The sequence below is a fragment of the Lactuca sativa genome, chromosome 4 (genome assembly GCF_002870075.4).
Source record: "Lactuca sativa cultivar Salinas chromosome 4, Lsat_Salinas_v11, whole genome shotgun sequence".
Classification (NCBI taxonomy): Eukaryota; Viridiplantae; Streptophyta; class Magnoliopsida; order Asterales; family Asteraceae; genus Lactuca; species Lactuca sativa.
The window spans coordinates 50,689,159-50,707,158 of record NC_056626.2 but is presented as its reverse complement, the minus strand read 5'-3'; the positions used below and the strand labels follow the sequence as shown (position 1 = coordinate 50,707,158).

General features: G+C 30.6%; 1 long non-coding RNA gene across 3 annotated transcripts; it reads right to left on the bottom strand.

Annotated features, from left to right (window-relative positions):
• Nucleotides 1-5,636: 5,636 nt before the first annotated feature.
• Nucleotides 5,637-7,244, bottom strand: LOC111904769 (uncharacterized). 3 transcript variants are annotated; one of them, XR_002854654.3, is made up of 4 exons: nt 7,010-7,244; nt 6,602-6,734; nt 6,458-6,484; nt 5,637-5,983 (listed from the first exon to the last, which is right to left on the bottom strand). It is a non-coding gene; the product is annotated as an uncharacterized LOC111904769 (long non-coding RNA). The 3 variants fall into 3 exon arrangements; XR_002854634.3 differs by having other exon boundaries at nt 6,602-6,664; XR_002854644.3 differs by lacking the exon at nt 7,010-7,244 and adding an exon at nt 6,908-6,984.
• Nucleotides 7,245-18,000: the final 10,756 nt, after the last annotated feature.

The following is an 18,000-nucleotide window of genomic DNA, read 5'->3' as shown; positions in this document are numbered from 1 at the left end:
TTAAAAGTAACATTATATACAAAAATTATATTGTTACCTTTAAAAACAAAATAACAATGTTTGATGTTTTAAATAATTACAATGATAGAAATTAAAATCTTAAGCAAATAAACTTTTTACAATTAATTAATCATAATAACAACTATAAATATCATTAAACCATATATTATATTTAATGTTATCGAGTAACACGCAGGTAGAGACCATTGAGACAATTGAGATTATAGAATTTTAAAAGATGTCTATAGTGTCATATACTTCAAAACAAAAAAATGTTTATACTAACTTATTATAAGATTTGTTATATAAAACGTCATTGATATATTTAAAAACCATATATTTGTATATATTTCACATATATTTTTGTATTATGTGCAATGAGCAAGTATTTGCCTAGTTTTATACTATAAAGAAGGCTATTTAAACTCATGTGGTAAAGATAAATTGTTATCTCAATTATGTTGATTTGGAACCTATGTCATTTCACATTCCCTATGTCATTTCTGTAACATCCCAAAATTTATGACCAAAATTTTCATTTTAAATTAACACAAGTATAAAACCATTTGTCTAAAAACCTCAAAGTAATAATACATATCAAAACCAATGTATCCATAGTCAAAACATGTCATGAAAAAATAATATCATAGTATAAACCCCATAGATCTCATGTGCAGAAATCTTGGTGTGATGTGCTGCAGTCATGCCGGCTCATCTCCCTTCGAAGAGGAAGTACCTGAAACCAAAACTGAAGACCGTAAGCACAATGATTAGTGAGTTCCCCCATCATACCACATATCATACAATAAACATATTTGGGTGCCCGACCTACCCTGCTGAGCATATCTGGGTGCTAAACCTACCCTTGTTAGGCATACCGGGGTGCCCGGCCTACCCCTGTCAAGCATATATGGGTGCTCAACCTACCATGATAGGCATATTTGGGTGCCCGACCTACCCTCCAGTTTATTTCAACCGGCTACGGGGACTATTTCATCCCCTACCACTACCACATACTAAAATAGCATAACATACTGTCAGGCATACTTGGGTGCCCGACCTACCCTATGGTTTATCTCAACCGGATTCAGGGACTAGTCCCCTTCCTACCACTATCACAAAATATCATAGCATACTAGCACATATATCATAATAGATAGTGGTATACCAGACAACTATCATGAAGACAATCATCTCTACTATAACCAACTACTAGTGGGCCGAACCCCTGCTACGAAATTGACCCCTCTCAGACTCCTACACATAATCATTTCCTTTAATTATCCTTCCGTACTCATAACCCATTACGGGCCAACTTTACTCGTTAAAAGTCTTTCTTAATGGGTTTAGCTCAAACCCAAGTTCTTTAAGACTTAGATCTTGGTCCAAAAGCCATAATACTCCAAACCAAAGCATGAAAACTGAGATCTAGGCCCTAGACACCATATGAACATGTATAGTCTCAGACTTTCCCTCCATGCATGGGCTTTTGGGGCTTAAAAAACCAAAATGACACCGTAAAGCTTGCATGGGGCTTCCATGGCCATAAAGTTTGCACCTTTACGCCATGAAACCCCTTCTAGACCCCAGATCCGAAAGGTAAATCACTTGGGACGTCCCTTTCCCAAGGACTAAGCTACTTGGACCAAAAACTCATCAAAAGTGGAGATGAAGAGATCTAAGAACACAATGGACAAGTTAGGAGCTTTTTACCTCTATTGAACCGAAAATGGAGCTTACCTTCTGGATCTACTCTCCTCCTTCAGGTCCTTGCTCTGTCTTCAAGGATCATCTTCTTCAACTTCACAAAGTCCACACAATAATGACATAAAAACACTCAAAAGTGGATTAGGGTTTCGTGTTTAGGGTTTGGGGTGATGGAGGCTGCAAATGAGGCCATCCTTTGGAGGTTAAGGTGTTTATATCCATATATTATCCTTCTACTTTCTTTACATTTCAAGAAAAAATTTATAGGTGTATATTTGAAGCTAAGCGAAAAAATGATCACGTTTCAGTTTAATTGTTATAATTTTTTAAAATGTATGCTCTTAGTTTGAATTATGTTATATGATTGTTTGATTGAGTTTCATCATTGAGTATGCAACTAATATAATTACGTAAGTAGAATTATATTATTAATGAATAGATTAATAGAATATATATATATATATATATATATATATATATATATATATATATATATATATATATATATATATATCATTATATACTTATAAAGGAAACATTTTTCCTTAAACCATATTCATTTGAAACTCCTATCTATATTTCCTTTCACCACATTCATTTGAAACTCTCATTACTTTTCAATTTCTTTTTAATAATATTTATAATTTGGTTAATTAGGTTAAATAAATATCAAACCTAAAATGTAATCATATATAAACTAAATTTCAATATTAAAATAATATCTTTACATCTACTAATAAAGTTATGTTTTTTAACTTATAACATATTATACTTAATTTATTAGTTTTAATATATTGTTGGATGTAAACCATTATCATTTTAAAGATACAATTTTGGAACAATTTTTATAAAATACTTCAATTATTAATTTAAATATAACATTACAGGGCCAACTTAAATAGAAATTTAAGTTTAACTTAGACAACCCAAAGAATATTTTGTAAATAGTTAAAAGTGATAAATTGTAGTTTCTTTCTAATAATGATTATAAGTTGGTTAATAAGGTTAAATAAATATCAAACTTAAAGTGTAATCATAAATGAGCTAAATTTCAATTTTAAAATAATATCTTTAATTTTACTTAGAAGGTTATGTCTTTAACTTTTAACATATTATACTTAATTTATTAGATTTAATATGTTGTTATATGTAAACCACTATCAGTTTAAAGCTACAACTTTTGAACAGTTTGGACAAAATACTTAAATTGTTAAATTAAATATTACATTACAATGTCAGCTTAAATATAAATTTCAGTTTCACTTAAAAAACTAAAAAATATTTTGTAAATAGTTAAAAATGATAAATTATAGTGATAAATGCAAAAACTCAATTGTAATATCAATTTAACTAAAATATTTCCTAATCATATTTTAATAATCGTTAAAAGTTTTCAAATAAATAACTTAAAATAACTTACAATAACAATAGTTAAAAATAACTCTATATAAATGATTATATTGTTACCTTTAAAATCAAAAAATAATGTTTGATGTTTTAAATAATTATAATGATAGAAATCAAAATATTAAGAAAATAAATTTTAAAGAATTAGTTAACAATAACAACAACTATAAATAATATTTAACCTTAAATTATATTTAATTTTATTCATGTGTAACTTGCGGGTAGAAGTCATTCAAATGATTGAGATTATAAAGTTATAATAGATGTGTATATTATCATATAATTCAAAATAATCAATATATTATATAAATTTAGTATACGAATTATTATATCAAAATTAACAACACCGTTATTATTATATCTAATATATATATATATATATATATATATATATATATATATATATATATATTTGTAAAGACTTCAACTATATAAGTGTTTTTGCACATTACAATGTCAACTTAAATATAAATTTCAGTTCTACTAAAAAAACCAAAGAATATTTTGTAAATAGTTAAAAGTGATAAATTATAGTGATAAATGCAAAAAAAAAAACTAAATTGTAATCTCAATTTAACTAAAATATTTTTTAAATGTATATTTATAATCGTTAAAAGTTTCCAAATAAGTAATTTAAAATAACTTACAATAACAATAGTTAAAAATAACTCTATATAAATGTTTATATTGTTACATTTAAAATCAAAAAATAATGTTTGATGTTTTAAATAATTATAATGATAAAAATTAAAACATTAAGAAAATAAATTTAAAAAAAATTAATTATCAATAACAACTATAAACCACATTAAACCGAATATTATATTTAATTTTATTCATGTGTAACTCGCGGGTAGAAGTCATTCAAATGATTGAGATTATGAAGTTATAATAGATGTATATATTATCATATAATTCAAAATAATTAATATATTATATCAATTTAGTATAAAAAATATTATATCAAATTTAACAACAACGTTATTGTTATATTTAAAAAGAAAACTTATATTTGTATAGACTTCAACTATATATGTGTTTCTGCACAACGCGCGGACATTCGCCTATTATATATATATATATATATATATATATATATATATATATATATATATATATATATATATATATATATATATATATATATATGAGTTTAAAATATGACAACACGAGAGGATGTCTAATCTATATATCTATTATAATAAATGCCATTTTTATTGCAAAATATTCTTTTGAAACTCCCAGTACGATTCAAAAGTCTTTTTAACTATAACTCATCAGTCACAACTCAAAAAAAATTGTAACTTATGTGTATATATGATTATTTATGTGTACTTATGATTTACACTTTAATATAATTAATCACTACAAGTGAAGATTTTTGTTAACTTATAGTTAGCAAGTGATAATTATCATGTTTAATTGGTTAATATAAAGATATAAATATTTAAAATTTGTAGATGAGACTGCTAGAGTTTGATGCATAAGATGAAAAGAACAAAAAAATAATTTAAACACTCAAAACTCTACATTATGGCGCAGTATTCATATTGAATGAGGAATGTGAAATATACAGATTTATATAAACGGGCTATACAAATTTTGTTTATATTGTTGGAAGTTAATATGAAACAAAATTTATGGTTATTTTGTTGTATTCTACCACATAGAATCCACTATATTGTATTTTTCCTACACCAAGGGAGATTCACTAAAAAATGATCCATGATAATATATATATATATATATATATATATATATATATATATATATATATATATATATATATATATATATATATATATGTGTGTGTGTGTGTGTGTGTGCGCGCTTTATTTCACTATAATACATCATAGATATTATTAGATGTATTGTTGATGTTGATTATATTATCATGTTGAGTATGAGATTATGTTTTTACATTCTAGTTTTGTGGTGAAAATGTTATTATTGTCAGATATATGCATTGTGACGAGCATGTTATAATTAGCTTCATATTAAAATTATATTTTAAATTTATAGTTTCATGTATAATATACAATTGTCAATCATATTATTTTACTCATGCACAACACACGTTTCATATATAATATACAATTGTCAATCATATTATTTTACTCATGAACAACGCACGAGTACTCGCTTATTCCATACACTACAAATAAAAAGACATTTAGTGTCATAAAAAATGTTACTAAAAATCAAAAAATGCCACTAAAGACACTTTCAACAGTGGCACAAAAAAAAGTGTTACTGGAAACGCTCCCACTAAAAACCTTTAGTGACACTTTTTGGTTGTGTCGCTATAGCCATGTAGGGTTTTAGTGACACTTTCTTTTATGCCACTACAACACTGTTGGGTTTTAGTGACATTTTTTATGCCACGGATACTAAAATAAATATTATTTTAATGCTTTAAGTGACACATTTTTCACCACAAAGCAAATACATTCCAAAATTAGCTCTCGTTTTTTTAATATAAACATAATATAAAACAATAAAAAGACAATTAACATAATAAATGGAGAACCTATTATCATTACTTAAATTCAAATTTAACTTGTTTAACAACAATATTGTCTATATTTAAAATAAAAAGTCTTCAAAAAAAGATTGTTTCTCTTTGTTTATGTAACCTCTTCCTTCTCTCCACTCCTAAAAGAAAATTGAACCTATTATCTCTATTATTTGAAGTCATCTCACAAACATCATCTAGAAACAAATAAATTTAAAAGAAAAAGATAAATGATTAACATTTTGTTTGTTTTCATATTGATTGTTATTCATTTCTAATTTATTGATTATAAATAAATTTTGAGATAGAGATCACCTACACAACTCGGATGCATCAGGACTGACATTTAGTTCACTGCCACAGCATAGACCAATAAAAGTAAGAAATAATATAAAAATGTCGATAACAATTTGAAATAATACAAAAATATGATACACTTGTAACACCAAAATGAGTGAGAATGTATGTACATACAAGGCCCAAATATTTGTATGCTGTAAATTAGCATATAATTATATTTTATAAACATTACTCGACCCCATTCTTATTATTATAGCTGAAAGCCAGATATAATGATATTAAGCTCCTGGAACTATGTACAATAAAGTGAAGTGGTATTTTGTACTATTACTTTCGTGTAGGCATTTCATCAAACACTTGTGGAGCAACAACATAACATGTCACCTAACACAATAACTTAACTGTATAACCTCAAATATGAAATATTAAAAGATTCCTCATCGAAAAGCATATATATTTATCAAATCAAATATCGGACTATAACCACTTTATGAGAGAGTTTTGAGATATAAAAAATAAGAAACTTACTTCAAGTTGTAAAGCGCCAATAGTCACCTGAAGTGAAAAAAAAAATGTTGAATTGTTAAAGAGAAACAAATTGAAGGGATCAGTTAGAAAATGAAAGTAAAAGAAAAAACCAGAGGTAAATTCTTTTCAATTTCTTATTTTTACCCATTTCTAGAAGAAGCTTTCAAGGATTCGAGAAGTTAATAATGGCAACTTCAGCAGCGGCACCTGGGAAGCCAAGTTAGCAGCAATTGCTTTAATTTTCTGAATGTAATCCCTCAATTTAGCTTTTGAAATTCTACATGAACCAAAATAAAATCGTGATCCTATCAAGTAGCGTGCTTATGATGGATTTAAGTTTTGAAATTCAACCTAGTTTTGGATTTAAAATAAACGGAGAAACATGTAACAGAGTCAAGATATGAATTTGCAAAACTTGCCGAAAACAACAAGAATTAATAGATGGATTACCAAATGTCCGATGAAGCGATGGTCTGCTTTTCTTTTACGTTTGGAAATTGAAAAAAAAAATCAACAACTAAATCAAAATCAAAATCACAATTGGAATCATACCTATTCTCGTGATGGTATGGTGTGCGACATTGTGTTTGGATGGTCCAGTGTCGATGATGGTGGGGTTGTGGACTATGAGAGGCATCAATTTGAAAACTGAGGATTAGGTTATGGAATACAGAACAAATGATAAGAAATCTAAAGAAACTAGAGATTAGGGTATATGATCGATCCCAATCTTTTTCCGTTTAATTTTTTTAACCTTGGTGATGAGCGAAATGCTTTTTATTTTGGGGGAAAAAGAAGCGGTGATATGAAATTTGAATTTTCGGTATATATAAGTGCCACTAAAAACATGATATATGCCACTAAATGTAATTTTGTTTGTAGTGATATTAGTTTTATTTACATTTAACAAACATTTTTATAAAAAATGTTTATAAAATCCTAAAGAAGTACTAATTATATAACTTTATCTATGTTATATAGATAAATATTTAATTAAAAATAATAATCATATAAACTTATCTATATTAAAAATAAAAGTAAAAGAAAAACAATATTGTACACCGTGAAAAAGCTTTATGAAAACATCCCTAGGTTGTAAAAAAATAGTTAAGGAATTCGATTTAGATGATCCGGTTTTTTAAAAGGTTTCAGGTAGACGAATAAAACGATAAAAAGTTAAAAATAGTCTTACGTTATAAAACAACTTTGTAAAAAAATATTCCTAAGTTGTAAAAAAATTACGGATTTAGATTGTCCAACTTTTTAAAAGTCGGTGTTATATAAACCAACAAAATGACAACAAAATAAAAAACAAAACGTTAAAAATTTAAGAAAAACGAACGAACAAAATGTCAACAAAAAATAAATAAAAATAACATTAAAAATATATTCGAATAAAACATCAAAAAAATAAAAAAGATTTTTAAATAAGGAAAATAAATAAATAATATGATTTTACATAATAAGATAATTGATTTAAAAAATAAAAATAATTTATATAAAATCTATGTTAATTTTATAAAATTTAGAAAGAAAATATAAAATATGTTAGTTATTAGATGGTTGATGTAATGAAGTGACAACTTAGGTTTTTCTTAAGATTTAATAGCACATGTGTTTTCAACTACTTTGCAAAACCATATGTATAGTGTTTGAAAGTCATTTTGGCTAAGAATATTAGTCGTGGTCAGTTAGATCTAACATTATTTTGGTGTCATCTTATCTGTCATATCATCAATGATGTTATAACACTAAATGGGGAAATTATCACCATATTGCATCTTGTTATAACACCAATTTTTTTTCCATTTTATAATTTTTTTTTTCGAATTTCTTTTTTTTTTTTAAATTTAAACAAACATTTTTTAAATATAACATAATAAATAAAACATAGTGTTTAAAAATTATAAATAACATATTACAAAAACAATTTTTAATGATTAAAAATAACATAGAAATTAAATTACATATAACATCCAAATTAAAAAAAAATAAGAGTAAATTACTAAAATCGTCTCTATGGTTTGGTCAAAATTTCATGTTTGGTCCATAACTTTTTATTTTGCACTCGGATCGTCCCTGTGGTTTAATTTTGTTGCGTTTTTGACCAAACGTGCAATTTTGACCAAATCACAGGGACGATTTCAGTAATTTACTCAAAAAAAAACTCTATCATGAAGAAAATATCGTCATCTAAATCATCGGACGAGTCGAAAGTGTCCATATTTTTTTTTGAAGATAATTGAAAGTATGTAGAGAGAAGAAGAGAAATTGTGTGAAATTTTTTGTAAAATGGTAGGTATTTATAGGGTAAATGATTTTTTTAAATAGTTAAGTTTTTTTATATAAAAGAACTGTTGCCAAACGGTTAGTCAACGAAATGTTTGAAAATGGTGTCGTTTCTTCCGGTTGTGACGCCAATGAGTTTCACCCTCAACTAGAGGTGGCAATTGTGTCGTGTCGTGTCGGGTTCATGTCGTGTCGAAACACTAAACGGGTTGAAAGTGTTTGACCCTAACCCGACCCATTTAATTACCGTGTCGTGTCGTGTCAACCCGTTTATTTCGTGTCGAGTTCATGTCGGGTTTCGGGTTAGGGCTATACCTTGAAATATGTCGTGTCATGTGTGGTTCAAAGATTTAGCATATTGAAAGAGTAGAAGTTTGGTAGGCGGAAATGAAAAACTAATTGTGTTGAAGCATATATAATAGATGAAGTCAAAGCAAGTTTAGATGACAAAACTAAAAGAGTGGGAGTTGGGGAGGCGGATGACAAGGTCATAAGGAGGTGATAGTGGTGAAAGAGATTAGGTAGTTTGGGAGAGAATGAAAAAACTGAAATGAAATCTTGATCTAGACGGCTAAGTCATTTCAACATTACAAAACAATTCAATTTGAAGGTTTTCTTTTACTTGTGTTTTTGGTTTTGTATCTTTCTAGTTTATTTAAATAATTCAATAAACTTGCATATAAATAAACGAGTCATTTTCGAGTCATATTCGAGTTGAAATTCTCAACCCTAACCTTACCCATTTAATTTTCGTGTCGTGTCGTGTCAACCCGTTTATTTAAACGGGTTGAAATATCTTACCCAAACCCGTTTATTTCGTGTCGGTTCGTGTCGGGTTTCGTGTCGTGTCAATTTTTGCCACCTCTAGGCCCTCAACAAGCAAAAACGAGAAAGGGGGGGGGGGGGGGGGGGTTCCCCGTCACGACACTGTTAATGCCTGTCAGGTCCGCACACGAGAAGTGCCCATATTGTCTGGTCTAAGTTTTTGGAACAAATTAATAAGTGAGACGATCCTTTGTTATATTAGTTTTATTTACGTCTAACATTCATTTTTACAATTATTTTATATATAATGTTTATAAAAGCCTAAAATAATAATAATTATAACTTTTTCTGTTTTATATAGGTAAGTATTTGAATTAAAAATAATAATTATATAACTTTATCTTTATTATAAACAAAAGTAAAAAGGAAAATAAGATTGTACATCGTAAAAAAACTTTACAAAAACATTCATATGTTGTAAAAACTAGTTACAGAGTTCGATTCAGATGATCAAGGTTTTTAAAAGTTTTGGGATTGATGAACAAAACGTCAAAAAGTTACAAATAGTCTTAAGTTATAAAAAACCATTCCTAAATTGCAAAAAACAAGGTTACGGATTCGGATGATCCAGGTTTTTAAAAGCTGGTTATATATAAACGAACAAAATGCCAACAAAATAACAAATAAAACGTTAAAAAAAGTAAAATAAACGAACAAAATGTCAACGAAAAATAAATAAGAAACAACATTGAAAATATATTTGAATAAACTGTCAAAATAATAAAAAGATTTCTAAATTAGAAAATAAACATAAATAAATTAATAATGTGATTTTAAATAATAAGATAATTAATTTAAAAAATAAAAATAATTTATATAAAATCTATATTTATTTTATAAAATTTAAAAGGAAAATATAATATACGGTAGTGATTAGATGGTTGATGGAATGATCCAAAACTTACAAACTCAACATATGAGGCATGTTTAGGACCCACATCTGCCATTTCAAATTTGGAACCTTTTCCTTAAACTTAGTCCAATTGTACGAGAGTAATTGAAAATTTCTAGTCATCTTCAATGGATTATGTTTTATCCGTTTAAAAACATCTAAGTTCCTCACCTTCCATATTCTCCAAATCAAAACATAGCGCAATGAGCCCAGGAGCTTTATTTTGACCACTCGATTTAGCATATTGGAAATTAAGTTTCTAAATTCATTAAAGCGAGAAGGTGGCATAAACATCAATTTTTTACCGGGAACAAAACCAATCCTATATTTCCTTAGCAAAAGTGCAACCAAAGAAAATATGATCACAAGATTCTTCCTCCTATCCACAAAATGCACACATCACTAATGGTAATGATACTCTTTTCATCACTGGATTCAAGGCGGTTGGAATTTTATCATGTCATTATCTACAAAAAAAAAAAAAAAAAAAAAAAAAAAAGAAAAAAAAAAAAACACTTCAATTGTATCTATTTAAATAATCTAAAGTTAAATTACCCTCACCTAAACATAATCCATATAATTTTAGTCTTATAGATTGAACCGAGAAGTCAAGTGGTATATCCCTTAGCCACTTCCAACTCTCAGAATCATAAGAAAAGTTGAACCCTATCAATATCAGGGATAATTCAGCTTCCTCCCTCAATTCCCTTCCTCTACGCAAGGTTTGGACGAGCTCTGCCTTGTTGAAATTCCGATCCTTTTGAGTTCTTAATTCTATCTGAAATCATATAAGCTTTTCTAGATTTTACTACGTACAACCTGAGAAATTCCATTTGTAGTGGTATAATTGACATCCAAAAGTCTTTCCAAAACCTTGTCCTATCCCCACGTCTCACCATTCTCTTATATAAATTAGTGAACGATACACTAACTCTTCTTAACTCATCCAGAATTTGTGTAATTGTTAACCATACACCATGTTTCCCTTTTTAGGCAACAGATTGTGTGACATCCCCATTCTCATGGCCATAAAAGAGCAGGTTATGCTAATTTTAAAATCAAAGTTTTAATTTACAAATGCGGAATTTGTCCCATAAAATATTCTCAAAGGAATGTTTTTTTATTGATTTATTAAAAACTCGTGATGTCATCGTCGATAATCTCTTATCGGATACATATATCATTATATATGTAATTACCTGTGATACAATCAACTGAGTGTGACAGGTTAGAAAACCTGGTGAGTACATAGAGTTTTCAACACACAATAATATAATTTATCTCTTTTATAATTAACACCAAACAATTAACCCAATTACCCATTCCCGTTACTCTCTCTCTCTCTCTCTATATATATATATATATATATATATATATATATATATATATATATATATATATATATATATATATATATATATATGATTTATCTCAAGTGCTCTACCCTAAGGATTACTAACAATTCTGCTTATGGGATTAGCATTATATGTCAAAATGGAATAACAGAGTACTCAAATGAATTTTACAATCCATACTCTCGTTCGTGTGATTTCATTAACACCTGCAAATTGTAAGTCTGCTAGTGTGTCACCGAACTGTCTAGAATAATCTGTGGTCGTCATCAATACTGTGTTTGATGACTGATCTCTTTCGGGTATGATCTCTTTGCCCTAACTCTGGCTATATCTTTCACCATTATTCTATCACTGGTATGGTTTCTCACGATTATCTTTTTTCTTTTATGGTTTCTCACAAATATCTCTCCTCTTATAGGCCCTAACTAATATCTCATTTCTATTATCTCTTTCTACCCATCCTACCCAATACATTATGAGTATAGTAAATCAATCAGTATGTGACTTGGAATCACTGATAAATCTTAGTTATAGGTTCATAATAATAACTATGACTATAATTATAAATTATGAGAGAGTAGAGTAAGTGTAGCTCACTTATAGAGTACTATAGACGAGAATCGGGATCTAAACGGGTAGAATACTAACTCAGGGCCTTCCTAGACGAAGATTACAACAAGTTGAACACACAAGAGTGTCGTAGGGCTTCGCCGCAGGCTAGAACAAAGGAAAAATAGGTTTTCTGGAGGGATAATCGAGGGAGAGTGGCTATAAGAGTGTGTGGAATGAATAAGGGACTATTGGCTATTTATAGGGCCAAATAGGCCTATGTGCGCCGCGCATAAGGAGTGCGCACCACGCACTTCAAACACGTCGATCCATTGGTTAGCTGAAACGTGTCACTCATTGGCTGGAGCAGTGTGGTTGACTCCACACGCAAGCTACACACGTTGCGCTGTGCGTGCTGATTTTCAGAATTTAGAAATTGCGTATCTCCTTCATACGGGCTCCATTTTGATGTTATTTATTCCTACGGAAAGCTCTTGATGAGATCTACAACTTTCCTTTAGACTCCGTCGACATGTTTTGACTTTATTTTATTTACACAGGCTTAGCCTATTAAAGCCCATATAAAATGCATATCTCTCACATCTAGCGTTCGTTTTCAATGTTTTTTATATTTTTGGAATCCTATTAATGAGACATTCAGTTCTCGTTTAGATTGTTTTGGCCAAAAATCAAATGATCTAAACCTCGATTTCTATGTGCACACTGCTACGCTGAAATCTTAAAAAAAAACCATAGCTTCCTGTATTGATATCAAATTTGGACGTTCCATGTATGTACAAATTCACTTTTCCTAATCCTATGACTTTCGTTTAGATCACTAGGGCTAATAAGTAACCTATCTCCAACTCACAATTTACGAAATATACTATAACTCGGTTAAGATTATTTTTCCTAAACAATCTCTTATTTAAAAGTCACTATTATGGCTTATAATAACTTTTTTGCCTAGCCTAAATTTACGGGTGTTATAGATTGCCATCTAAAATGTTGAGATTATGCATTGCAATTATTCCCTTTAGCCAAATAGATGGGATTTCTACTTTTAATCTCCACAATCATTTTGTTAGCAATTCTAAATTCATTGATTTTAGATCTCCCATACCAAGCCCACCAAGCATTTTTGGATATACCTCTCTATTTGATGCCATCTAACAAATGTTTTTGCAACTCTCTCCTCCACCCCATAAAAACCTTTTACTTACTCTTCCAAGTTTTTTTAGTTATCTTTTGTAGTGCTTTAAATAATGAAAAATAGAAAAGAGGAATACTTCCTGTATCGACTTTAGAAGTTTCATTCTTCCACTAAATGATAGACTTTAAGCCTTCCATGTGGTTAGTTTAGATTTAAACTTTTCAATAAGTGGATCCCGATTTCTTGCTAACTTCATATTGGCTCAAATTAGTAAAGCTAGGTATATGAATGGAAAGGAGCCATGCACACAATTAAGAATAACCGCTAGTCTAGAAATCACATTATATTCCATCCTTACACCATAACCTTTGCTTTTTTGAAGATTGACTGTGAGACCAAAAACCACATAAAAACATCTTAATAATCTATTTAGATTTGACTTGTTAAATGGATACCATTTTCCAATAAAAGTCACATCGTCCGCATACATGAGGTGTGAAAGATCAAGACCATTTATAGAAAGAGACACCCCTCTAAAAAGATGAGCCTCATAAACTGATTTAATGGTAACCCATAACCCTCCATCATAATAATGAATAAAAATGGGGATGGTGGGTCTCTTTGCCTTACACCTCTTTTAATTTCAAATTCCTTCATTGGTGCACCATTAACAACAACCGAGGCACATCCTGATGATAGACATCCCGCAACCCAAGATCTCCATTTGGAACCAAAATTCATTTGTTCCATGATAGTATAAGAAATTGCAATTCAATGAGTCGAATGCCTTGTCAAAATCAACTTTAAAAATTAATACTGTTTTTCTTCTTTTTAGCCTAAGTGTACAATTCATTTAAAAGTAGTGGTCCATCAAGAATACTTCTTCCTGCGATATATGATGATTGTTCTGCACCAATTAACTTACCGATAACTCTTTTAAGCTTAGAGGCCAACAAGTAACTTGGAGAGAACCTTAAACATACACCTGATAAATTTTACCGGCCTAAAGTCACTTAATGTAAGAGGATATTTCAGTTTTGGAATTAATGAGATAAAAGAAGAATTACAAACTTTCAATAGTTTTCACGTGGCTTCAAATTCTTTTACAAAATTGAAAAAAAATCTACTTTAATTAATATGACTGCTCGGTATGGATGGGGTGTTATTACACCCAAACCTTTCCACCTCACATACCAACACAACACTATTATGTTATAACATGAAGTAGAGGTGGTGTTCCTATATTATAACTGATAATAGAGTCATATGATTAATGAAAGAGAGAGATTACAAGGTTCTTGAAAAGTATAAAAGCAAAGAACAACAAGAATATAAATGAAAGCTAAGCTAACCCTAACCTTAATGGGCTAAAGGAAAAAAGGAGCCCAAAACAAGTGGGCTTATAATAAACATATATATATGCTAAAATCCCCCTTCAAACTCACAATACCAAAGCAATAACCATTGAGAGTTTGTTACATAAGAATTGAAATCGAGACGCTGATATAGCCTTTGTAAAAATATCAACAAACTGCAAAGTGGATGGAACAAACAGAAGCGATATGGTCTCGAGCTGTGAGTGATGACGGGTGAAGTGACAATCAATCTAAATGTGCTTTGTCCATTCATGGAAAACAGAATTCTTCGCAATCTGTATCGCACTTTTGTTATCACCATGCAAGGAAGTAGGTGAAGAAATATGAACCCCCATATCTGCAAGAAGCCACCATAACCAGATAATCTCACATGTAGTCACAACCATAACACGATCCTCAACCTCCGTAGAAGATCTAGAAACAACTGAAGGGCTTTGTGCATTCTAACACTCCTCTGGTGTACATGCAACCATAGATGCTTTGGATCTATGTTTTCTCTAATATACATGCAAACTTTCAAAATTCCAAAGCATCATCCTAACTAGCATACAATGGAGTATCTATACTACAAAATTCTAGTTAGATGACATACCTTTTAGTGTAGTTGCAAACCTTGAAGCTTTAAGAGCCTAGCACCAATAATGTGAATGCCTCAAATGGAACCACAAATCACCACCAATAATTGGAGGACTTGAGAGAATATTTCTTGCTCACAAAATCGGATATGCTCTTCTAAAGACTCACTAGCGCCGATTTCATGTGCTAGAGGATATCTTATATAGTGTGTCATGATTAGGGTTACACCATGCAAACCCTAATGTGCATGATTTTCCACATTCCTTAGGCTCCATAGGTCTTAACCTCCATAGAGTATCCACGGGTCACCACATGGGTTTAGCCCAACATAAAGAACTATGGATCACAACCCCACTATATAAGAATGAATGATTTACACAATCAATCCCCATATATTTAATTAGTCTCTTTTTATCACAAAATTAATTCCAAATTAATTCTTAATCAAGACTAATTAAATAATATGATTTCATATTAATATATTAGAACTTATAATATATTAATAAATCATAAATAGCCTCTTCTCAAAAGTCCATCCTTATAAATTGTTCTGGTAAAGTGCAACCCAAATGGACCATGCTACTCTCGAGTCAAGTATATACCAAATATAGTTATGGACTTAGACACCTTATCCGACAGTCTCCCACTTGGATAAGTCTAATAACTATAGTTGTAAGTATGACTTCAGGATTCGACTAGCAATCGTGTCTCATAAATGCCTTTGTCGAACTTAGACATACCATTTTAGATAAGTGATCATATAATCCTCTGTTCTCAAGATATCAGCCGGACAAACACATGGAACACAATCAATTTTATTGTCCGGCAGTTTGTTTCCCGATTTCCGATTTGTTTGACATAGAACTTAATCGAACACATCAATATAGTTCTGAACGGGCCCGAAACATACGTCAAAGCAAAATCATCGAGGGGCCCAAGATATCGCTTTTAATCGTCCAAGGACTAAAAGGAATATATAAACTTTTAAAATATATGTTTGTACTAACTATTTATTAAATCATACAAAACAACATGTTTTATAACATCGAGTTACTGATGCGTTTTCGTACTATCAATGTACAACCAACTCATAGTCAACAAATCATATATCTAGGTTTGAAGACTTATATGATATTATCGTCACACGATCACTCGAGATGAATTCCATGAAGTGATACAAGGGAGCGTGGGTTTAATCCAATACTCAGACCTTCTGAGCACTCATGAATGTTGCAGCAAACTTTGCTATGTCTAATACCATTCACACAAATCTACATACCAAATTCATGATAGTCTTGATTCAATACCAACCTCCAACGTATAATTGACTGTGGATAGTTTCAATAATAAAATTATTATGGAAGTCAAAACATGCAAAGTGAAACAATAGTAAATGATTGACACAAGACAGTACCATACTAGTAAATAAAAAAACACCTTTTATTTATGCATCAAATGTCAATTACATTTCAACTATTACAAGTTTCAAGAGCTATCTAATCATTAAAACTAATATCATCCTTCAGCCCGATGCGCCTCGCATGTTGTAAATGCTTGACCCTACTCGGTCCCTTCGTGAGGGGATCTGCTGGGTTCTCATCTGATTATACCCTCTTTGCCACAAGAAGTCCTTCTTCTATCTTGTGTCTTATGAAGTGATAGTTCTTGTCGATGTGTCTAGACCTTCCATGATCCCTCGATTCCTTGTCTAAGGCAACCACACTATCGCTGTCACAAAAATACTCCACAGGCTCCTTTATAGATGGTATAACTCCAAGGTCTCCAATGAAGTTCTTCAGCCATATCGCCTCCTTTGTTGCTTCGGTTGCTGCTATGTACTCTGATTCGCACGTTGAATCAGCAACAGTCTCCTGCTTGGGACTTTTCTAAGTAATTGCTCCTCCATTCAGGGTAAACACCCAGCCCGACTGAGAGCGGAAATTATCTTTGTCGGTTTGAAAGTTGGCGTCACTATACCTTGTCACTCTCAAGTCATCACTCCCACCAAGGGTAAGGACCCAGTCCTTAGTCCTCCGCAGGTAGTTAAGAATGTTCTTTACCGCAGTCCAGTGAGCCTTGCCAGGATTCCCTTGATATCTGCTGACCATGCTCAAAGCAAAAGCCACATCAGGGGGAGTACAATTCATGGAATACATGATCGAGCCAACAGCAGAAGCATATGGTATTTGACTCATCTCATCTATCTCAGCCTCTGTACTCGGACTCTAAGCCTTGCTCAGTTTGGCATTGGTCTTGATCGGTAAGTCACCTTTCTTGGAATTATGCATGTTGAACCTCTTCAACACTTTGTCCAAGTTGGTACTTTGACTAAGTCCAATTAGTCTCTTACTCCTGTCTCTTAATATCCTTATCCCAAGAATATAGGCAGCTTCCCCAAGGTCCTTCATAGTGAAACACTTCCCAAGCCAGGGCTTAACCTCCTACAAGGTTGGGATGCCATTTCCTCTGAGTAGTATGTCATCCACATACAACACCAGAAAGCTAACTATACTCCTACTAGCTCTGAC